This window comes from Phocoena phocoena, chromosome 16, assembly GCF_963924675.1.
Source record: "Phocoena phocoena chromosome 16, mPhoPho1.1, whole genome shotgun sequence".
Taxonomy (NCBI): Eukaryota; Metazoa; Chordata; class Mammalia; order Artiodactyla; family Phocoenidae; genus Phocoena; species Phocoena phocoena.
The window spans coordinates 49,035,116-49,059,079 of NC_089234.1; the positions used below are offsets into that span (position 1 = coordinate 49,035,116).

Genomic DNA, 23,964 nt, shown 5'->3' on the forward strand with positions numbered 1-23,964 from the left:
GATAGACGCGGCTCGCGCCCATCTCTGGAGCTTGTTTAGGCAGTGCTCTTAATCCCCTCTCCTTGTGCACCGCGAAACAATGGTCACTTGCCTCTTAGGCAGTTCCAGACTTTTTCCCAGACTCCTTCCCGGCTAGCTGTGGCGCACTAGCCCCCTTCAGGCTGCGTTCACGCCGCCACCCCCAGTCCTCTCCCTGGGATCTGACCTCCGAATCCCGAGCCTCTCAGCTCCCAGCCCCCGCCCACCCCGGCGGGTGAGCAGACAAGCCTCTCGCGCTGGTGAGTGCTGGTCGGCACCGATCCTCTGTGTGGGAATCTCTCCGCTTTGCCCTCCGCACCCCTGTTGCTGCGCTCTCCTCCATGACTCCGAGGCTTCCCCCACACCTACCCCCAGTCTCTGCCAGTGAAGGGGCTTCCTAGCGTGTGGAGACTTTTTCTCCTTCACTGCTCCCTCCCTGAGGTGCAGGTCCCGTCCCTATTCTTTTGTCTCTGTTTTTTTCCTTTTTTTCTTTTGCCCTACCCAGGTATGTGTGGAGTTTCTTGCCTTTTGGGAAGTCTGAGGTCTTCCGCCAGCGTTCAGTGGGTGTTGTGTAGGAGTTGTTCCACATGTAGGTGTATTTCTGATGTATCTGTGGGGAGGGAGGTGATCTCCATGTCTTCCTCCTCTGCCATCTTGAAGGTCCTCTTGAACTTTGTTTTGACCTTGGTCAACTTTGGGGTGAGAGTGGCAAGGTGGGGGATGTGGAACAGCAGGAGAGATGGAAAACAGGCCTTTATCAAACTCGCTTATTTAGACCCATGAACTCACCGAATCTCCTCAACAATGCTGGAAAGGAAGGGCTGTCACAGAGCTCTGGAGCCTGGGGGATTTAGAGATTTGCTTGTGCTCCCACAGATAGAGTGACGGGGCTGGGATGGGAATTCAGAACTCCTTGACTCACAGCCCAGATCTTTTCGACTACATGCCACTGGGAGAAGGAGGAAGCTTGCTGCCTTTGACAGATCAAGGGGAAGCCCATTTTCCTCCTATAATTTGACAAATGGTGGGCTCGATAATTGCCATTGAAGAGCAGGTGGGGTCGGGTTCCAGAAGGTGGACTGGATACCTCTGAGAGTTCATCTGGGGAACGAGGGATCCCTCTCACCCCATCGCCGTCCTGTCTTTGCCAACACACCTGCAGAGAGTGTGAGGGGATGGACAGGCTGCCTGTGCCTCTCCTTGGTAACCAGAAGAGCATCTTTCAGGGGACACTCTGGTCACCAGAAAGCCTGAGGGCATTTTACTTGACCCTTCTCTAGTGTGGTCAGTGGGACGGGGAAAGAGCAGAGTTCCAAACAGACACGGTCCAGCTTCTGTCCCATTCCTCACCGTGCATCTTTCTGAGCTTTGCTTCCCTATCTGTACAAAGGAGTTAATGATACTTGACTCACAAGGTTACTCTAAGAATTAAGCATAGGGAACATTCTGGGGTGCAGATCTCCCTGTTTCCTCCTTCACAGTGCCTAGCACATGGCTAGCACTATTGTGTCAATGGGGAGATGGATGAGTCTTAGAAAATTTAAGGATATGAGGCCCTGAGGCATTGAGAGGAATAAAATCTTTTGTGACTCTGGGCAAGGTCAACATTCCAAAGTTTGAAATGTGCTGGTGGTTGACATTAGGGATTCTGATGGAGACCTGCTGCTGGGTCGATTGACTGAAGGAGAGACGCGGGCATGGTTGATGGGCCATTAATAGGTGGGTCTAATACTCATTTCTCAGCTGTTTGCTATGTGGGAGTGGAGTGGCGTATCCCTTCCCCTGGTGTGTTACCCGTGAGTCTTCAGTATCTGCACCCATGAGTGATGTCAGGGAGAAAGCAAAGAACAAGGGTTGTGGTTCACAGTTGGAGCCCTGGAGATTGGGGAGAAAGGAGATGCTGGGGGAGACCAGTGTGAAGGTGTGAGAGAAAGAAGCAGATGCAAGTAGAACATCAAAGGAAACATTTACTAGGGGAAACCTGCGTGCATCCCCCAACCCCATATACAAAGCCCCGGTACACTGGCAGGCAGTGAGGGAAGGCATTGGGTTCCTACCCTGAATCTCTCCATAGGGAGATTCAGGACTAGAAGCCTTTATTTCAGTAACAAGAGCCAGGGCAGAAGACCCGAGTGTGTCCCCTTTTTTTCCTCCTTCCTCCCGTATCCACCTAGTCCCTTCTTCCCGGAGGAAATCTGAGACTTTTAGATGCTCAGCTGGGGACACGATGGTGCGTCTTCAGGAGCTAGGGCTGCTGACAGCACAGAGGAAGGGACATTGCCTTTGGAACAAATAGGCACACAGTGAGATCCCAGCTCACAATTGGTGCCATCTTTTTGAGCCTGTTTACTGGTCTGCTAACTGGATAATAATACCTTCCTCGTGTCTTTGGATGGTACTTGGCTGAGACTGTAGAACCAACCTGGGCTATTGGGGTCAAGGGTGGAAGTGTCAGTGGCTCAGAGGAGCAGTGCTTTGAGCAGCCTTTGAGCTCCTTCTGGACTGTTGGTAGTTGGCCGCCATCAAGACAGAGTGGGACCTGCCCCCGGACCCCTCACAGTGGGTGCTTTGGGGGAGAAAGGTACAGGCCCCTCCCCCAAAGAGTGGCCAAGCTTAACTGGAGAGAAAATTCACACTCAGGAAGAGCTATGAGCGAGAGAATTGTGTGCCCACCAGTGAGCCCCCGACTGGAGAGAGTGCCATGCTGACAGCATGGGGGAAGGCGCTGTGCATCAGCTCTTCTTGCGGCTCTGCAGTAATCAAGTGGGTCCATCCAACCCAGGCAACCCCAAGAACCACTCTTGCCTAATTCTGTCACGTGCAGATTTTGAAGACAACCAAAGGGTTAGGTAAGAATGGCTAAAGCCACCCTTTGCCAGCCAGAGATAACAAAAATCACAAACCTGAATGCCCATGACCTCCAGGCAGGTATATTAAAGTGTAGAGCAGGTGGGCTGTGAGAAGAGCTGAGAGTGTAGCACCTGTGGGCACCTGGAGGGCACATCATTCCCTGGAGGGGATGCTCAGGCTTCAGTGAGGTTCCCACGTGAAGGCCTGGTGCAGCTGCTGCTTCCTGTGTCTCAACAGGAGGCAGAAATCTGGACTTTACTGTGAAATCTCTTAATTCTTAAATGCCGGCAACTAATTACTAGATTTTTAAGCTCTCCGTTGGCCAACTCTGCCTGTGGCAGGGCTGATAAGACTTTTCAGGCTGCTGAGTGGCAATGTCTGGCTTATCTCTTATATACTGTCAACTTCAGCATTTTAAAATATGGGCATAGAATGAAGTGAGCCCATTTTCCTTCCCCAGTTCTTTCTCACTAGGAATCAACCATCATCCTTAGCACAGTGTTCCTAAGAGTTCCTGTTTCACTCCTGGATCCTCAAGATACCCCATTTTCTGTGCATCTGTTATTCTTCCTGCCCTTGCCAGTTGGTGTCAGGATGTTGCTGACCTGCCTTGGGATCCTTCTTTGTATTTATTTGCGGGAAGTTCTTGGGCTTATTATACACCATTGCTCAAAGTCTACGTTAAATGCGAACTAAGTGTGTGGAGGTCAACTCCCTAGACAGGGGTTATCATTGGTGTTGGTTTGGGCCCTAATAGTACTCCACAGTGCTGCTGCTAGTTGCTTATCCTGGGGCTGGCAGTGTCCTGTTCTGGAGTCTGGTAGCTTTCCATGGCCCTGGGTGCCCCTGAGTATGATACCGGGAACTGGTCAATTTCTTAAAAGCCTGGCTGATGTACTTGGTGACTCTCTGTGCATCTGCTCCACCCAGCTCTTTCTGAGAGCTGGGAAGCAACTGAGAGGTGAGGTTGGTCCCTTCCTGCAAGTTGAGACATGGTTTAGAAAAACATGAGAAGTGAGCCTACAGCCCAAGTAAATGCCTGAGCCCGGCCCGGACCAGGCTCCCCTAGGATGCTGTGCTCTTTCTGACTCTAGTGCCTCTCCAGGTCTCAGTTTGCTCGTCTTGAAATGGATTAAATGATAATCCAGCAGCCAGGATGGACCAGGTCATTCTCGGTACTGGGCATACAGAAGGGCTGAGACAGATATGGTCCCTGACTTCAAAGAGCTCACGTTCTAGTGGAGGCAGTGGGCAGACACTAAGCAAATAAATGAATAAACCCAAAGTAATTCAGTTAGTGACAACCTTCTTGAAGAAAAATAAGGCAAGGTAAGAAGAGAGTGGGTCGCTGGGACACTGTTTTAGTTGCAGTGATGAGAGATGGTGCTGCCAAGGAGGAGACTTTCGTGGAGCGACCAGAAGGATGTGATGGAGCCCATCAAGCAAGATCTGACTACAGAGCGATGTCAGCAGTTGGAAAGCATGTGCAAGGGTCCTGAGGCTGGACTGAGCTTGGCACGCACTGGAGGATCTGTGAGGAGGAGGGTGTGCCTGGCACAGGGTGAGCCAGGGGAAGGGTGGTGGGAGGTGAATGTGGGGAGGGGTCCAGGGTCGGAGCACAAAGCACTGCTTTCTGGGAGGGCACAGGAGCTCGTTTGGGGCTCTCTGCATGGGCCCTTGGTGTGGGAATTAGGCCCCTGCTTTGTGTCTCACCAAGCAAGTTCTCAGCGGGGAGTGCAGCCTCCTGGCAGCCACCACGGCAGCTTCCGTGAGGAGCAAGTAATCAACCTAAACAGCTTTTCACTTTATTAATGTGTGTGCAAATGGGCCTGCCTTGCTGTTCCAAGGGCTCTCCTTCTGGAAAGGCCGAGAGCACATGCTCTTTGCAGAAACGTCTTTCCTCTCTCCTTCACCAGGGAATTCAAACCCGACCATGACTAACCTTTCCTCAGTCACCTAATGGGAGTCAGGCAGAACTGCTACTGAGCCAGTGCAGGCCTCCCCACCTGTCGGCCTCTGCTTGTTTGCACTTGTGCCGATATGTAAACAAATCTGGGCTGCTGTTGTATGTTTGTGTGCATGTGTGTGCATGTGTACGTGTGTGTGTGTGTAATGCGGGTCAGTTTGCTCTTGGGTCCCACCTTTATCCGCCTGCTTCCCCCTTCCACACCCCACTGGGGCTCTCCATGTGTTCAAACCCCATCAGGGCCATGGCTATAGCCTAGGCATAATAGGAAACCTCAGAGGCAAATAAAAGGTGGGGGAAAAAAAGACTTTCTCGTTGTGATGGGGAACACTATTTGCACATTTAATTCAGTGGCCAATTTAAAAAAATCATGACTTTTTCTTTCTTTGAGGGGAGGTGTCCTTTCAAATCTGGCTAGTTTTTGCTTCAAAAAGAAGGGAAGTTGTATAATAAGCTAGCTGGGTACCCGGCTGGACTCCAGAGCCAGGAAGAGGCTGAGCAGGGAGAATTCCAACCCTGGGACTGTGTGTTCCCTTCCAGTTGTCTGGTGTCTCTTCCTCTGAGGATGGAGCCATGCCCAGAATGGCTGCCTGCCCCAGGGAAGGCAAAGCAAATACATCCCGGGCCCATTCATCCCTCTAAGTGAATGTACAGTGAATGACCCCGCTTCTCCGACATGGTCAGACAGAGGGGCCTTGCCGTGTGGCAGGTATGACCTGTCCTCAAGTTTGGGGAGCACTGGGGGCAACAGAAAGAGCAAGGGCTTGGGAGTTACACAGCTGGGCTCACTCTTTGAATCTGGGGTCACTGGTAAAATAGGAAGCTAATCCCTGCTCGCCCCCGGGGCTTGGTGAAGTTTAAATGAGACGTATGGGAAGTGCCCAGCATTGCCTGACCTAGAGCAAGTGATTAGTAAGTGACTGCACCCTGCCCCCTCCCACGACATAGGGTCCCTCAGATCTGACACTCTGCCCAGACCAGGCTGTTGTCACCACTCCCATTTTCCAGATGCAGGGACTGAGGCACCGCCGGGGAATATTCGGGGGTCTGGGGTCTCCAGTGGAATATTTCTAAAGCAATTCAGGGTGAAGAGCCATGGAGCCGGCTTGAGGGAAGGAGAGCCAGAGCAGTTAGAATGGGCATGGCCTTTGGGGTTAGAATCCCAGCACTGGCCTTATGGCTGGTGGCTGTGGGCAAGTTATAAAACCGCTGTAAAACTTTGTCTTCTCATCTCTAGGATGGGGGTAGTAGCAGGACAACATCATGAGAATGTGATGAGAGTTTGACGAGACAGTGCGTTGGACGTGCTTAGCATGGTTTCTGGTACCTAGTGAGGCGCTCAGGAACTGTCCCTGGTATTACTGTGATAAAGGCGGTGATGCTTCTGCCGTTGCTGCTGCTGCTAGCAGTGATGGTGACGATGGTGATTAGGTTGAAGATGGTGGTGACGGTGATGATAGTGGTGACGATGGTGGTGGTGGTGGTGATGGCGGTGACGATGGTGATAGTGACGATGGTGATGAAGATGGTGGTGCTGGTGGTGGCAATGATGGTCATGGTGATTGTGCAGATGGTAATGATGATGATGGTGGTAATGATGATGTGGATGACCGTGCGGTTTGTGCTTCCCATCAGAACTACAGCCTTTGGCACCATCTTTGTCTTACTTGTAACATGAGGTCTCAGCTTGGTCACAGAGTGCTCAGAGATGGTTTTTTTTTTTTTTTTTTTTTTTGCGGTACGCGGGCCTCTCACTGCTGTGGCCTCTCCCGTTGCGGAGCACAGGCTCCGGACGCGCAGGCGCAGCGGCCATGGCTCACGGGCCCAGCCGCTCCGCGGCATGTGGGATCTTCCCGGACCGGGGCACGAACCCGCGTCCCCTGCATCGGCAGGCAGACTCGCAACCACTGCGCCACCAGGGAAGCCCTCAGAGGTGATTTTTATTTCATTTCTGGTTGGTGGGTGGGAGTGAGGTAGGGGCAAGGAGTCCTTGCTGTGTGGGGTTGATGGAGCCTGGGAATCCCAGGCCTCGCGATTGTGGACTGTGAGTAAATGTTTCATGGAGTTGTTTGAGCAGGAGCGCCAGGACATTGGCACGTCGTTCTCTGTCCCACATTGGGACCGGGACACTCTGAGAAGCTGAAGCCAATTTTGGCTGCTGGAAGAAGGATCCGAGAACTGTTTGTTCACTGCAGTAGCTTTGTTCTGGTGATCTATTGCTGTGTGATGAACCACCCTGAAACTTAGTGGCTTAAAACAAAAACTATTTTATTTTCTCTCATGTTTTCCTCGGGTCAGAAATTTGGTAAGGGCTCAGCTGGGTGATTTTGGATTGGGTCTGTCCTGCTGTTCCAGTCAGACAGTGGCTGGATCTGGAACAGTGTGCGGAAGGAGAAGCTGGAGGCTGGCTGGGCATCTCTCCCTCTTCACATGGTCTCTCTGAATATACTAGTTTGAGCTTCCTCACAGCATGGTGGCCTTAGGGTAGTAGGATTCATTACATGGCTGCCCAGGGCTCTAGTATTTATAAATGTTCCAGCAAGCCAGGAGGGAGCTTGGGCTTGTCTCTTCCCGAGTCCGGGCTGGATCCAGGGAGAGAGAGGGGCTAGGGTGGCACATTGCATCCTGTGTTTGGCTTGTGTGGTGTGAGCATTCGTGGTCCTAGCATTTGAGAGTAGCCAGAAGTCTACTGACAGGAGACAATGTTTTTTGTTAAGGCACAGAATGAAATCACAGTCACACTAAGGATGGAACCAGAGCCAGGCTTGTGAGTGGCTGGAGGGGAGGGCGTGGCAGAGGGTTGGAAGCCCAAGGTGAGGCCTTCCTGGTCTGCAGCAGGTGGGGCATCCCCTCCCTGAGCTGTGGCTGTACAGTCTCTGCCTTGACATAGGTTCTGAGGGTCCGTCATTCCTCATGGTTGGTCTTACTTCTCGTTATGGAGCTAAGCTGAGGTCACGAAAGGAAGTGTGACTTGGGAACCTCCCAAGGGTCCTAGAGAGATCCCTTGAGAAATTCCTCTGTCTAAGGTCCTTGGTTTAGCCAGAGCAAGACCAGGTATGGTGGTCTGTGCCTGCGTGTGTAAGAGATGGGGCCCATCTCAGGGTGAGGGGTGCCAGGAGCTCAGCCTCAAGCCAGGGCAGAGGCACGCTTCCTGGAGGACAGGGGCAGCCGGCAAGGCAGAAGTCCTACCTGGCATCGCTTCCCCCATGGTAAAGGTACCTCTCCTCAGAAACTGGGATTTCACATCACAGCATTAGAGAATAGTTACATTGAAGGTGATATTTAATTTTTATGTCCAAACTGGCAATACCTTGACATTAATTATCCTGCTATAATTAAATCTAGTAACCATTACATTTGCCATATAATGGAATGTGGTTACACAGGACTCTAGCGAGGCTGATGGGTCTCTGAAGCATAGAATCTGTAATTTAAAACCCAGGAACAGAAGTCCTGGAATGCTGGCTACGATTATTTTACCCCACCTTTTCCCCTAGTGATTAACTCATTGTTAAATAAACATTTGGTGAAGACTGGCACTAGAAATACATGAGTGAGAGCACTGTGCCTGTCCTCAGCGAAAGTAGGCAATCATCAACAATGCAGAATAGATTTAAGTGTAGGTATGATTGGGGTGTCCACCAAAGCCAACATATCCCCCCTGGGGCCAAAGTAGGCTTTCTGTAGGAAGCAATGTATGAGCTGAGTCTTGAAGGACAGGCATGAGTCAGCCTGGGTAAACAGTGGGCAGAGGACATCCCAGGTGACGGATCAGCAAGTACAGGAGCATGGGAGGGAAGCACATGGAAGCTGGAGAAATAGCTTTTTGGGGACAGAATAATAGGCATTTACAGGAAGAGTAGGAAGCAAGGCTGTGAAAGGACCCCAGATGCAGTGCTGGGGGCTGGAATCAATCCTGAAGATAGGGGAGCCATTGCAACACGGGCGTCACATCTGTGCTGCTGAAAGCTCTGGGTGGCCTCAGGGAGCAGGGTGGATTGGGTGGGGGCCTGGGGCCAGGGAGGAAGGGTGGTGGCAATATCTGGGTGAGCGTTGACATAGCACTGATGAAGGCAGGGATAATTGGGGAAAAGGGAACACTTTTTTTTTTTTTTTTTTTTGCGGTAGGCGGGCCTCTCACTGTTGTGGCCTCTCTTGTTGTGGAGCACAGGCTCCGGACGCGCAGGCTCAGTGGCCATGGCTCACGGGCCTAGTCGCTCCGCGGCATGTGGGATCTTCCCAGACCAGGGCACGAACCCATGTCCCCTGCATCGGCAGGCAGACTCTCAACCACTGCGCCACCAGGGAAGCCCAAAGGGAACACTTTTGAGGACTATTTTGGAAGTATAGAACTCAGGACGAGGCTCCAATTCTTAAAAATAAACTTTTAATTTTAGAATAGTTTTTGATTTACAGAAAAGCAGCGAAGATTGTACAGAGAGTTCTCATATACCCCACACCTAGTTTCCCCTATTATGAGCATCTTCCATTCGTATTGTACCTTTGTCACAATTAATGAACCATTACTGATGCATTTTTATTAACTAAAGTCCATGCTTTATTCAGATTTCCTTCTGTGCCTTTTCTGCTCTAGGAGCCCATCCAGGAAACCACATTGCTTTAGTCATCATTTAGATTCCTCTTGGTTGTGTTAGTTTATCAGACTTTCCTTGCTGTTGATGACCTTAACGATTTTGAGGAGCACTGGCCAGGTATGATGTAGAATGTCCCCCAGTTGGGATTTGTATGATGTTTTCTCATGATTAGACTGGGAGAGGAAGAGTGCCATTCTCATCGTCGCATCAAAGAATGTGCCATCAATATAAGTGATCACTGTTGATGTTGACCTTGACCACCTGGCTGAGGTCGTGTTTGTCAAGTGTCTTCACCATGAAATTAGTTTGTATTTCCCTTTTCCTATACTATCCTTTTTGGAAAGATGCCACAGCATGCAGCCCACACTTAAGGAGAGGATGCTCCACGTGCTCTCGGTGAGCCACAGCCCTGGCCACCTGGTCTGTCTTGCAGCTTTCATGCTCTTTATGAAACAGAGAAGGCCATTCAATTCCACTTATTAATTCAAGTCAAACCCACAAGCACTTTTGCATGTTGACTTTTGCATGTGTGTCGGACCTGGCACTGATCTCCAAAAATAGAAAGATGAGTCAGACACATTCTCAGCCCTTGAGAAGCCCTCTGCTTGTGGGTACCATCCTCCCATAAGCAGTCTCCAGCCTCATGGCTTCTAAGGCAAGCTAAATTTGCTTGAGGTTCCAACCCTGCCCCTTCCAGCCTGTCACCCTTGGGGCTCCTCCCTGAGTGCTCTATTGAGGAGAAGGGATGCAGAGCAGCATTATTGCTCTTGGGTGTTTGCATGACAGATTCTGGGGGTAGAGGTATTGCAGACATGCCTCAGCCTCAACATTTGAGCCTCAGTGCTTTCCAAATACCTATTTTTCATGTCATTATTGTGTTTCTGTGAAATAAAATTTTGTAAGCACTTATCAATTATAGCCAAGAAGGTGACAACTGCATTGGGTTGATTTTTCTGCCATTTAACCCTAAGCTGTTACAAGATATGCACACGTTTTGGCCTCTCAGGGCAACAGCTCGCAGGCTACTTCTGACAGGAGCGGCTGGGATGGGGCTGACCCTGGGTAGTGGGGTAGCTGGCTCAGCAGGCAAGTTGGATCTTTGCACAGATTCATAGAGTAGCTAAACACATGGGGCTGGAACCATCCTCTTGAGTTGGAATTGTGGCTCCAGCACTAACTATGGGATCCAAAGTGAACGTTTCACTTTTCTCACCTGCAAAATGCAGGTAATGTTATTACCTACCTCATAGATGGCTGTCAAGATTAAAGGAGTTAATACATGTAAAAAGGGTGCCTAGCACGGGGCAGATCTTTACCTAGGAATTATATTGTCTGTTATCATTTCTCACACAGGCAGGAGAGACTTAACGACGTTGTGAGCTAAACAATGGATCTGGGGTTCTCATTTATTTATTTACTCATTCATCTGCTTAAAAAATATTTTAACATGACCAATAAAATTTAATTTACATATATTCACAAGTTCTTTCATAGTTGAGTACAAAAATAGACACTTACAGTTTCAGAATTTTCACTGAACGTCTTTCATTTCTGTGGTGGGGAGGGTAATACACTTTACTATGATATGAATGAGGAGCCAGGTTTCTTTGTGTGACTAATTCTAAATATGGCTAACATAGTAAGTCAGAGTTACTGTCACTGGAGACTAGCATGTCATTCATTTGTAATCCAAATAAAACTGGTGGTGCCCCATGGCCCAGCCTCTATGTAAAGCCACACTAGAAAAAAAACAAACAAACAGGAAACATAATGATGTGCTTAATAGTTCTTGACTGAATCCTTTGAAGACTGTCAGAAGATCCGGTTCATCACTCACACTTCTTAAGATCCTCATTCTCTTTCTCTCTCCCCCTTTGTCTCTTAGAAGCCACCGTCTCCCCAGGTTCTGGATACGTCACCTTTCATAGTCCACATGTGCTCTTGCTTCTCTTCCTCACTCCTCCTTCTTTCTGCCCCTATTTTTTTTTTCCTGCAAAAGTCCACAAACCAGCCCAGGAAGCCCGAGGAACTGGAGGAGATACAGTGGCTGATACTGGGTTCCTGTTAGTGGGCTGGGAGGGAAGAGTATTCTGACATGACTTGTCCTGACACGTGGTTATTTGGCAAATTGGCGCTGAGTGCCTCCATGTGAGTACCTGTCCCAGGTGATGGAAAGGAGGTGTGGCAGGCACAGAGAGCTCTGTGCCTGCACAGGGCTGGGAGGAGGGAGCATGTGAATGTACTTTTCTATCAGCTTCCCTCTGAACAGGCACGAGGCTGGATGAAACAATAGGGAACCGAATGTAGTTCCAATTTGGGCTCGACTTGGGGGATTGAAGGGGCCTCAGTTTCTCCGGAGACAGGGGAGAGGAAAAGGCGGAATGTGTTGAGAATGTTTCCAACTGGATAGGTCTAAAATGGGGAGGAGAGTGTCTGTCCCGTTGGGGGTCAAGGTGTCAAGATTGCAGGTCATGGCATCCTTCAGATCTGAGCTCAACTCTCAGCATCACCTAGACGCACTGTAGGACTGGACCAGAAGCCTAGCTTCCCTGAGCCTTGGTTCCTTGTCTGGGGCTGGAAATCATGTCAGCCCCTCCCGGGGGGGACAAGCAATCAGAGTGCAGGTTGTGGTGTTCTGTGACTGCCACCTCTTCCTCTTTCACCTCCTCACCTGTCCACTCTCCAGGCTCGTGTCCCTGGACGAAGGCACAGGCCACAAGCTCAGCCCTGTCGGGAAGGTGCCCATCTCCACATGGAGCCCCACGGAGATAGCCCTGCCTGGAGCCTCCTGCTTTCACCTTAAGGGGAATCAGGCACGTTTTACTCCACTCCATGTCTGGTAGACGTGTGTGCTCCATCTGTCACCATGGCCTTGCCCTGTGCAAGGCACTGGGGGCTGTGCTGGAGAAAGATACACTGCCCTTGCTCAGGGGATTATAATCTGGATGGGAGAATAAGACCAAGACAGAAGACACCAAAGTGGATGTTGATGATGGCTGTGGACTCAGGGACTTAGAAGGATGCTCATCTCTTGACTCCATGGGCACAAACAGTGGCCTCTACTTACACGCCTCCAGAGGTGGGGAACTCGCCGTCTACTGAGGAAACCCATTCTGTTATTGGGCAGCTCAACAGTGAGAAAGCTCCTACTTAATGTTGGGCAAAATCTGTCCCATGGCTTCTCATTAGTCTTAGATCCATGTTCTGGGCCACATAACAATTTTACTCTTTCCCCCATGTCAGTCCCTCAGTTATCTGAAGGTAGTATGTATTCATCTTGTGGTCCTCTTTGTAAGCCAAGCCCCACCAGCTTCCCTCCTGGTCTTGAGTCCATCAATATTTATTGAGCCCTTCCTGTGTGTCAGATGCTCTACAACTCTGCAAGGTGCTGGGGTGATGGGTAATAAGACAGGTGAGGTCCCCACAACTACAGAGCTTACATTCTGGGCGCGAGAGGAAGAGGCAAAAAGCAAGATGATATCACATGATATCTATAAGAAGGAACCCAGAATAGGATGACGTGATGTGGAGTGATTGGGGGCCACTTTCGACTTCTGAGCTAAGACCTGCTTGATGGAATCAGGCCCGTGAGGGCCTTTGCTCTTGTAAGGGAGACCTTTGCCATTGCCAAGGTCCCAAGGTGGGAATAAAGGCCGACTGGTTGGAAGAACAGAACGAGCATGATTGAGTGGCTGGAGCTTAGTGAGAGGAGGGGAGAGAGTGACATGTGAGGTGAGAGAGGTGGGTGACGGTACACCTCCTGGGCTCTGCGGCCCAGGTGAGGAAGTGGGTTTTATTTTAAGTGTGAAGGGAAGTGATTGGAGGGTTTTTCTAGGGCAATAACATGAACTGTTTTCCATTTAGTGATCCCTCTGGCTGCTTTGTGGGGCGAGCCTATAAGAAGGCAAGAGTGGGAGCAGAATGGATATCATTGCCCGTATTGTACTAATAGGACCCTTGAAGATTTGCTTGGACAAGTACTGGACAAATCAGAGGCTAAATGTCTCGTCTCTTGCAAGACTTGGGGTCAATGAGAACCTCTGAGTCTTGGTTCCTTGAATACCCAACTTCTAGGAGTATTTTCTACTCATGTAAAATTTGTGTCTGTCTTTATTTTCGCCCAATTCTGGGTAACCCTGGCCAATGGGAAGCCTCCACACCTCGGCCAAGGCCCCCAGGCTCTGGGTATGGCCAGCCCTGGGGAGAAGAATGCTCAGACACCTCCACACTCAGCAGCCTCCCAAGGCGCCTCGTTCTCATGATGTATCATTAGGAAACAAATCAGTGGAAATTGGCCTTTCATCTTCATCAGCGTCACTTTTATGCTGCAGAAAAGGCCCATCCTCATTAGAAGGCGAGGAGGAGGTGAGATTTGGAGCTGGAGCTCCTTGGCAGGTTCCACCATCACATCCCCCACCCCCGTCCTAACTCAGCCACAGTTGTCATCAATCTGTATTTCACTCCTGCTTTCATCCTTCACTTTCTGTTTGTCATTTTTGGAGAAGAATCCTCTCTGTTGGCACATTTGGAAACCTATTTCATTGCTGAGGAGAAGGGAACAATACAGGTTTTCATCTCAGACTAATTATGCCTCCAATACACTGATGCTGAATAAAACCAAGGGGAAGGTAATTGGAAATTTTTGATGTGACATTCACAGCTTTGAGAAAAACAGATGTTCGCCTGAGGAGCTGGGAAAAGAATGCGTATCCCTGAGGCTGGCCAATGAGGTCCATCGCAGGAGGTTGTGGGTGAGAGCTGAGCCACCCCTCATCCTATAGACATGGCACGGGGATTCTCTGTGAGCCCATCTGTTCCTTGTTGGCCTGGCCTGTGCTTTGTCCTCACCTGGGCCAACGTGGATGACTCCTGTGTTGTCATCTAAGGCATTCAGTGGCGACTCAGGTCTTCAAACAGAAGGTGTCTGCCTGCAGCCTTGTCTCTGCCACCCACCAGCTGTGGGACTCCGGGCAAGGACTCTAGTTGCTATGATTGTCCATTTCCTCATCCATCAAATGGAGCCAGCACCTCACAGCATCTTACAGTGTTCCCCTGAGAATTCAGTGAGACAGTATCTGTAGTATGCTCAGAACATGGAAGTCCTCCAGAAGTTTGCATTTTCTTTCTAAAAAATGGTACCTTCCTGCGGATTAAGGCTGTGCCAGTTCATGAGTGCTTCTTCTCATCAGTTTGGATTTTTTTGACCTCCTTAAATAGCATGACTTATTGACCAGCTCATCTCTGCTTTCTATTAGCCTCGGAAGCTATGCACACTACATCTACTTCCTTTGTCAAATAAACCCTCTCACCAAATGCAAATAATAGTGGAGAACTGAGGCAACTGAGTGTGTCTTGGGCAAGCCCCTTTATCCCTCTAAGTTGCCTCTTCCCCACATGTCAAACGGGGTAAAAACTGCTGGGCCTAATTTACGGGACATGTATGTAGGGGGAATGAGAGAGGGGACGTTCCCTTCTGGCTAGAAAAGACTCTGGGTCCCAAATGGCCCCAGTGACTGGGGCAAAAACACGTCGTGCTGCAATTATTCTTGATACATTGCACTCCCCGTGCTGGCCAGGAGGAACTCTTGAAGGGCAGACACTGGGTGTGGCCAGTTGAATAGTTACCCCCAATTCTTCATCACGCCCTTGCTGTGGCCTCATGGTGGGTGGAGTATACTTTCTCATGCTTTGGCTTGGTTTGGCCACGTGTCTTGCTTTGGCCAACAGCATGTTAGCAGGGGTGACAAGGTGCTAGTTCTGAGCCCGGGTACAAGAGATGTAGGATGTTTCCACCTCTCCTCCTGAGTTGCTACCACCTTCACCTTTAAGAAGAGAAGGAATAAGCCCTGGGTAATCCACTAGTCCCAGGGGGATGAGAAACATAAGGGTCAGATCACAGCCACTGAGCTGACTGACCCACAAACCTGCAGTGAGAAAAAGATCTGCCCCAACCAACCCACACATCTGTAAAAATATATCACGGTTGGTTTTAGCCACTGAGTTTTTTTTTTTTTTTTTTAACATCTTTATTGGAGCCGCTGAAGTTTGGGTGGTTTGTTACATGGCATTATTATGGCAAGAGCTTACTGATACGGTGGGCTGTATTTGTTTCTGCATTCCCCACATCCAGCATTATGCCTGGTACAGGAGTAGTAGAAGTTTCCATCGCCAGAGGACAACAACTGGACAGTTGCAGTTTACTGAGTAAGCAAATGAATGAATGAATGAAGAATTTTAGTTGGTTGTTAAACCTGATTATTAACGTTGATCCTTCATTTAAGTTGACACACACGGACGCTCGGAGTCTGAGGGTCTTCTGGGGCTATTGAGGTGCCCACCCCATCTGGCTGACTCTGTCAGAGTCTTGTCCAGATGAAAAGTATGAGTGTCAGCTCGGGAGAGGGAGGAAGAATGAGCCATGAGAGCCTGGTCCTGGAATACCTGTCCAACAGTGGCCTGAGGAGAACTGCCTTGAACCCTGGGCTTGTGGGTGGTAGCGACTGGCAGTCCCCCTGGTGCCCCGCCTACCCCTTGTTCTCTCTAGGAATGCTGTCCTCCTTCCCAGTAGCTGGTTGCTCTAGTAGTCCTGTGACAAGCACTGTGACCCCCGCCATCTTCCCTGCTGCCTGGGGCAGTCAGCCCAACCCCAGAGACAGACCCCGGGGCCTTTCCATTTCCCTCTGAAAAGCCCTTTGCAGAGGCCTCCTGGTGGCCAGGGAGAGAATTGGGATGGGATGACCCCGGGATGAAAGAAAGATGGGAGTACTTAGTGTTTATTGAGCGCTGACAGTGTGCTAGGCTCTTCACATGCCTTTTCTACTTTATATACCAGAAGTGCTATGTTGACTCTCCCTTTTATAACTGAGGACACGGAGGCCTAGTGAGGTGGGGGTAACTTGCTGGAGGTGGATTGTGGAAGCAGGATTTGGATCCCAGCCGCCTGGCTCCTGCGTCCCAGCTCTCGGAAGTGCAGTGGTCTCACCCCGGCCTGTACAGTAGAGGCATCTAGGGAGCTTTCAGACAGCTTTGAGGCCCAGACCCCACCCTAGATCAATTAGGAGGGAGCTGTAGGATTGTGACCAGTCAATCAGATGCTTAAAAATCTCCCCAGGTGATCTGATGAACATCTGGGTGGGACCATCGTATGATGTCCAGGCCTTACTGCTTGCAGCTGGGGCTGAAGGGCCATCTGGCATTGGGACACAGAGTAGTGGACGCTGCTGTTCTTCTGTGGAGTTGTGTGTGCGAGGGAGTTGGCATGGCTTGGCCACTGTGACCTTGAGGGTGGCCATGGCCCCTGGGCCTGATGACAGAGGCCCCTACCCTGGGGCAGGTCAGTGGGGCTCTGTGTGTTGGGCACCCAAGCCCTTTGCTGAGAGCTTTGTGAGCCGTGCTCAAGCCGGCAGCACTGGGGTGAGTGATCATCCCTGAGCATGTAGTCTCTCTTTCTCTTTGCACTTCAATTTGCTCCTTTTTCCCTTCGTTCACTGCTTAGCTGCTAAGCAGAGGCCTTGCTGGAATTTAGAGAATGGCTGTTTTGACTTACAGATGAGGGAAGACACCTTAAAGCAAGATAAGCAGGAAGGCAAATGCATATCGTGATAGATATTCAGTCTCTAACCATGTCTGGAAGAGTGTTTGCTTCGAAAAAGGGTCAGGAGAAAAGCAGAAGCAAAGGGCAATGAAGGGAAAGTGGAATGAATGTTTGGAATTTTGAACCTGGGCTGGCGTTCAGGGCTTGGGAGAGGAGCAAACTCAGATGATGGTGTGCAGGGAGGGAACAGGCTTCCAGAGGGAAGCGGGCCAGGGTGGGGACGGATGAAAGCCAGCTGAGGCAAGGGCTGCCCTGAAATAACTCAGGAGACTGAGTGATCAAACACAAAAACTGCCAGACTCACAGGCACCCGTGGGCCCTCTGACGCGTGGGCCTCTTCCAAGAAGTGCTGACGGAATTAGGAAAGTGATCAAAGACCTCCCCTGTTGAACACAGGACATGCAAATCAAAGAATGTGGGAAATCAGAAAGACTAGAAGAAAGGCAAGTGAGAAAATGTAAATAACTCTGTGGAGAAAAGCAGAGGGCATCTGGTACAGGTGGTGGGGTGTGAGGGCTGGCACCACTCCCCCCTACCCCAGGGGTTCTGCTCCTAGACAGAGGTGGAGCTGGGCTCCCAAACATCACCCATGCGTGTGTGTGCACGCAGATGTGTGCGTGTGTACACGCCTTTTCTCATGGAAGTTTCCAGTGCTGGAGGACAACAGATGGATAACTGCTCCATTCCAAGCAGGCAGTAATAATAACAGCTAATATTTGGGGAGGCTTACCACAGGCCAGGCACTTTCTGAGCACTTTCTGTGTCTTGTCTCATTGAATCCCCTCGATCGTATAAGGTAGAGATGTAAACAAAGTGTATTTCCATTTTATTTGGAAAAACTGACATGATTCCTAACCTGGCTAGGGTTTGGGCTGGCAGCCTGACTCAGGATTTGCTTCTAACACTTGCGCTGCTTGTATGTTGGACGCTTTCAAGGGACACCTTTCAGATCGTGGTCATGGTAGCTGTGGATCTTCTCATGACACACTTCTGCTGTCAGCGCTCTTGGGCAGAATAGCTCTTTGGGCTGCTGCAGCCCACTCCTGGGTTCCCTTTCAGAGCAGCAAGCACGCAGGGGGAATGTGAGGCCCTGGAGAGGATGCAGGTAGGTGGTGAGCTGCTCGGGGCCCCTCTGGAAACTCATGGACACGCCCTTGAAGTTTGGTGTCTTGGCTCCTCGGAGGAAGGAGATGCCCAGCAGACTGGAGGAGTGGTAACTGCAGGCTGACGGCCTGTAAGCCCCTGGCAGCATCACCACCAGTGTCAGGGGCTACCTGAGGCAATAAGAGTCATACTCAGTGAGACAGCACCAGGAATAACATCTGGGTTCAAGTCCTCAACGTTCCTGCTGTGTCTGCACAGTGAAAAACTCCCATTCCTGGGCCTGTAGTGCAATAATCCATTTGCGTCTACTTCGGGTTTTATGTAGGCAGGTTTGGCCTCAGCCCACACAGGTGTCTGGGTTCTCTGACCTCACCCCTCTCCTAACCTCCTCCATCCATCTTAGCAAACGACTCCTACGACCTCATCCTGGAGCTTGCCCAGCTGCAGAACTGCTCCATCTCCACTCTGCCACTCGAACTTTCCATCCTGTTCCAGTGCTTCCCTAGACGTGTCCTTTGACCTCACTGAAACACCCCCACCCTCACCTCATTGAGCAGGAATCAGAGAGGTGAAGGACTTGGCCCAACTGTGCCACCCAGGAATAGAACTTGAGGTTAAGTCTCCCTCCTCCCAGCCCCATTCCTGAAGGCAGGTCCGTCTTCCCATTCTCACACCTGAATGCAAGTCCTTCTTCATAGTCTAACACCTATTTTGCTTATTTTTAAGGCATTCTGACAATATCAGGATGAATTTCATAACCTTACTGCCTAGCCCAGTCCCCCTTTTCATTTTCTGTATTCTTCTCTAACCACATGCACACGAATTTCATAAAGAGTCACTCATAATCTAGAGGCAATTTTGTGTTCTGCTTTTTTTTTTTTTTTTTTTGAGCTAACATCCTGGCATAAACATTTGCTGTGTTGTTGCAAAGACCTCCTAATGATCATTTTAAATGATTGCATTGAGATAAAGAATTGATGTTCCATAACCTACCCAATGTTTCCTGTTATTGGACGTTGTAACTTTTTCCAATTCTTCAGTCAGTTCTTTTAGACAGTGTTTCATCAAAAATCTTCATGTGTCAGGTTTTGTTTTCCTCCTTGGATTGTTGCTGATGGGAAATTTCCAGGGTCAAAAGAGTCAGGGTGCCAGTCTCCTGAACGGCATCATCTCGGTCTTGGCTACCACGCCCTGTGGTGGTATCATCGCCCTCCTTTTACAAATGAGAAAACTCGCCTTTCCAGAATCTTCTCACGCTGGCTTCCTCTCCCTGGAGCAGCCCCTGCTGCTCTTGTACCCACTTTGCACACCTCACTAACTCCTATCATCCTTTCCATTTCAGCCCAATCACTGCTCCTCGGGGCAGCTTTTCCTTGGTGCCCTGCCATACCCAGGTCTGTTAGATATGCACATGGCGCCCCGGGCTTTTCCTGCAGAGTGCATGTTTCACTCTGCAGCGATATATCCATCGCATAATTATTTGACTGATGTCAGTCTTGCCCACTAGATTCTAATCTGTGCTACAGAGGGTGGTATGGCCACCTTTCCCCCCATAGTGCCAGCCTGGGGCCTGGCATGCAAAGCGGTCTTACTGAATGCTTGCTGAATAGGGAATGAGGGCTCCATATGCCAAGGACATATACCACTGGTAAAGGGCAGCTGGCCCCTCGTGCTCTGCTTTCCTTGAAGAAAAATGTTCTCAACATACCCTAGCTGTGCGCCTAAGAAGGGTATATCTCAAGCTTGAGACTAGAGTGCAAGCGGCAGGAGGCAAGAACAGTGAGCAACTTTGTAATGTTCTTGGAAGACAGCATGGTGTGGTGAGGCAAACAAGGCTGCGGGCGGTAGCAAGGACGTGCCCCTGATCAGCTCTGCACTATGTAACTGTGGGGCCTTGGGCCGAGCCGTCAATACCTCTGGGTCTCAGTTTTCTCACCTGGACAATGGGCACACACTGTGCTCCCCTGGGAAATAACCGTGACTTGGAAGTGACCTTCCCTTCCCTCATTGTCCCCTTGAGCAAATGAAAGCTACCCCAGTGCCCGTATCATTCAGCTTTCTTCCCAGGTATTTGAAGAAGGGGAACACCTTTTGTAAAAACACAGCCCAGGGACTTCCCTGGTGGTCCAGTGGCTAAGACTCTGCACTCGCAATGCAGGGGGCCTGGGTTCGATCCCTGGTTGGGGAACTGGATCCCACATGCGTGCCGCAACTGAGGAGCGTGCACGCACAATTAAGGATCCCGCATGCCGCAATGAAGACCCGGCGCAGCCAAAATAAATAAATATTTTTTAAAAACCCAAAAACCAAAAAATAACATAGCCCATTAAATTCAAAGTGCTCCTCAACTTCCTGGGATGGAATGCAGTGATATCCTTATCCGGGTGTTAGAGCAGCTGTAAATCAGTATTTTTTTAAAACTCAGGTGTAATTATGTGAATAAATCATGAAGTCAGAAGTGGGTTGGATTGATGCGTCAGGTAAATTCATCTCAGCAGCGAGTGGAGGTGCATGGGGGCCCGGGAGTCGCCATAGCCCTGCCACCGGCTGTAGGTCTTGCTGGTTTCCCGGTTCTCACTTGCGGCCTTTGCCCTCCTGTCCTCCCTGCCTCATGGCCCTGGACTTGCCTTCCAGTGTGCTGTCTGACCGCCAGCTGCGTGGAAAGGCCCAGTGCACATCGTCGGGCTCTGGAGGGTCATGGGAGCAAGACATCGAGGCTGAATTTCAGCCGAATCTGAGTATGGTGGGAACTTGGGTGCAGGCGTGTGTCTGAAACTGAAGGGTCAGAGTCAGAGCCCCTCTGTATTGGGGGGCTGGGGTGGGGGATAGGCTGGGTCCCATCAGAGGAAGCATGGATGGCTCTTGGCATTAAGTCTGCTGAGGATTCCCTCAGATGTATGGCATGAGCTGTTCTCTGGTCCTCCCTATCTGTCTGTCTGCCGCCAGCTAAGGCTGAACCTTGGGCCTTGGGACACATTGCACATGGTGGGCATACCCTTGTCTGGGCTGTCCTTGTAGCAGGGACCTGTACCCTGGGAGGGGACTCCAGGCCCCCGGCCAAGCAAGTGGTTGTGAGCTGTGCCCTCCATTGGTTAAAGGATACAGGTGTGAGAGGCCTCAACACCCTTGCACTTGCTAAGGCCTTCCCCACAGTGCTGAGGAGGTTTGCAGGTGTGGGATGGGCATAGCCTGCAGGTACACCCCGGGTTCTGAGCTAGGCTACCTGGTAGCTTTTCAAGAGGACTGAGGTCTTCCTATCTCCTGGGCACATTTACACATGAGCACATTTATTTCTCATAGCTCGAGACATCTTACAGGTGAGGAAGCTGAGGCTTGGGGATTAAGTGACCTGCACCAAGTTCACAGCCAGAGAGTGACAGGTTTGGGATTTGAACCCTGGTCCATGTGTCTCCAAGACCCTGCTTTGGTCAACTCTGTGATCTTGAAAAGAATGAGGTAGGCAGTGGGATGGTGCCTTACCTAGTGGAAGGGGGCCCCACCTACCTCTGCGCAGACTGAAGTGTGCGTGTGTGTGTGTGTGTGTGTCTGTGTAGTTGGAATAGACTCTGAGGGCCACACCAGGAGTGGTACTTACGAGGGAAGGACGGCAGAGGGAGCTGTCCTTCTGACGTTTGAGATGAGCAATTTGTGATAGCCATCTAGAGATGGTGAGTGGGAACACTGAGGGATGTGTCCGTCTAGCATCTGTTGTTGGATGGCTAATTTATTTCCCAGTGTGCAGGGCTCGGCTCAGCAGTGCTAAGTAATGATTTTCTCTGTCTCAGTGACATGGCTGAGGTAGAAGGAGGTGGCTGTGTACCAGGGTGACTCTGCCTTCTGCTTTGCTACCCTTGGGCTGCAGGGCATATCCTTTCTTAAGAACTTTGTGTGGGCCAGAATGTGAGATACAGTGAAATGAAGGGGCGGGGCCTGTCCCCCCACCCACCAGAAAGGTGGCGCTTGACCAGCAGTGGGAGCCCCCCGCCCTGCCCCTACCTCCCGCTCCTGTCTGCAGTGTCGTTGCTCATCCACAGGGTCTCCCAGCTCCCGGGGCTGACACTTGCCCTTGGGAGCCCGGACACATGAGCCAGGATGGCAGCCCGTGGTTTGGGGGTGCGGTAGAATCTCCTTAGCGGTCAAATTGTGAATCTAGCTGTAGGCCCTGAGTTGATGCCTATGGGTAGGCAGGGAGCTGTGGCCTCTGTCACAGGCTCACACAGAACTACTGAAGGAACCAGAATCCCCCACCTGGGCCCCAAAGGGAATTCAGTGCCAGCTCGGACCTCTAGTCCCAGAAGGAACCAGGTTGCCGTGGACGACCTCGGGTAGCAGAGTGGCAGCCAACGCCCACACTGCGTCTTGCTCAGCCATCCTCCTGCAATGCACAGACTCCGTGGGCTGATGCGTGTGGGGTGCGGTCAGGGCCCCCAGGCCCTACTGTTTGCCTGTCCTCACTTCGTATCCCTGCTCCCCAGCCCTTCCCCAGGCTTCATATTCTGGTTGCGAACAGCCCAGGGGAAGATCCAGCTCCCTCCCTTGGGGCCTCTTGGCAACTCACCCCTGGCAGGGCCTCTCGTGGAGGGGGCACATTTGTGCTGTCGGAATGGAATTGTGTCTGGAGGGCTCCCAGCATGCGATTTCTCCTTAGGAGGAGAACTTTTGCTTCCTCCATTTCACATAAGGCAAATGGTGTGGTGACGCCAAGCAGCTGGCTGCTGGGACACCAGTCCTGGCTCTGCTGTCTTGATGTGTGGTCATGAGCAAATGTCTTATCCGTTCTAAGCCTGCAGTGTTCTCCTCTGTAAAATGGGCGAAGCAACCCTTCTTTACTTGCTCGGGTCAAAAATCTTGGTGTTGTTTTTGATGCTTCTTTCTCTCACACCTCATAATTAACCCGTCAACAATTCTTTCAGCTCTCCCTGTGGTGTATCTGGAATCTGATTACTCCTCACCACTGCCACGGCCACCTCCCTGGTCTGTCCCACCATCATTATGACAGTAGCCTCGTGATTGACCTTCCTGCTTTTGTCCTCGGCCCCGTGGCCAGAATGATCCTGCTAACATGGCAGCTGATCACGTCATTCCTCTGCTCAGAATCTTTCCATAGCTTCCCATCTTTCCAGGGGAACAGCCAAAGTCCCTACCTTGACCTAAGTCAGGTGGACACACTTCCCCATCTTCATGGAATGGTCTCCATTTATACCTCTTGGCCCCAAAGAATTATTCGCTCTCAGAATCGTCCTAGTTTGCTGTATGCCAGTGCTTGTAGTGGCTTTATTCATGGTAGCCCAAACTGGAAGCAACCTGTATGTCCTTCAGGTGGTGAATGGATAACAAACTGTGGTACATCCATACAATGGAATATTATTCAGCATCGAAAAGGAGCAAAATACTGACACACATAGAAACTTGGGATGATTCTCAAAAGCATATGCTGAGTGAAAGAAGCCAGACTCAAAAGGCCTGATACTCGTGATTCCATTTAATGATGCTCTGAAACAGGCCAAAGTACAGGGCAGAAAACGGAGCGGTATTCGCCAGGGCTGCTAGCTGAATTGGCCCTAAGAGGCCACGGAATTTTTGTGGGTGATGGAACTGCTCTATATCTTCAATAGGGGGTTGGTTACACGATGGTCTAAGATGAACAAACTCAGAATTGTACACTAAAAAGAATGTATTTTGCTATATGCAAATGATAGTTCAATTTTAAAAACATGTTCTGGTTTGGATGATAAATTATATGGTCACCCTGTGTCTAACATCTTACGTGATCCAGCCATGCATCATCTCTTTGACCTCGTTTCCTCCTGCCCTCTTTCTTGTTCCCTCCATTGCGG

At 50.5% G+C, this 23,964-nt stretch overlaps 1 protein-coding gene and 1 non-coding gene across 3 annotated transcripts in view; both read left to right on the forward strand.

The window, feature by feature from the left end:
* Positions 1-23,964, forward strand: part of GRID1 (glutamate ionotropic receptor delta type subunit 1) — a 670,781-nt gene that overhangs the window by 213,821 nt on the left and 432,996 nt on the right. The window lies entirely within an intron of this gene.
* On the forward strand, positions 20,243-20,315 carry TRNAA-CGC (transfer RNA alanine (anticodon CGC)). Its single transcript has one exon. It is a non-coding gene; the product is annotated as a tRNA-Ala (tRNA).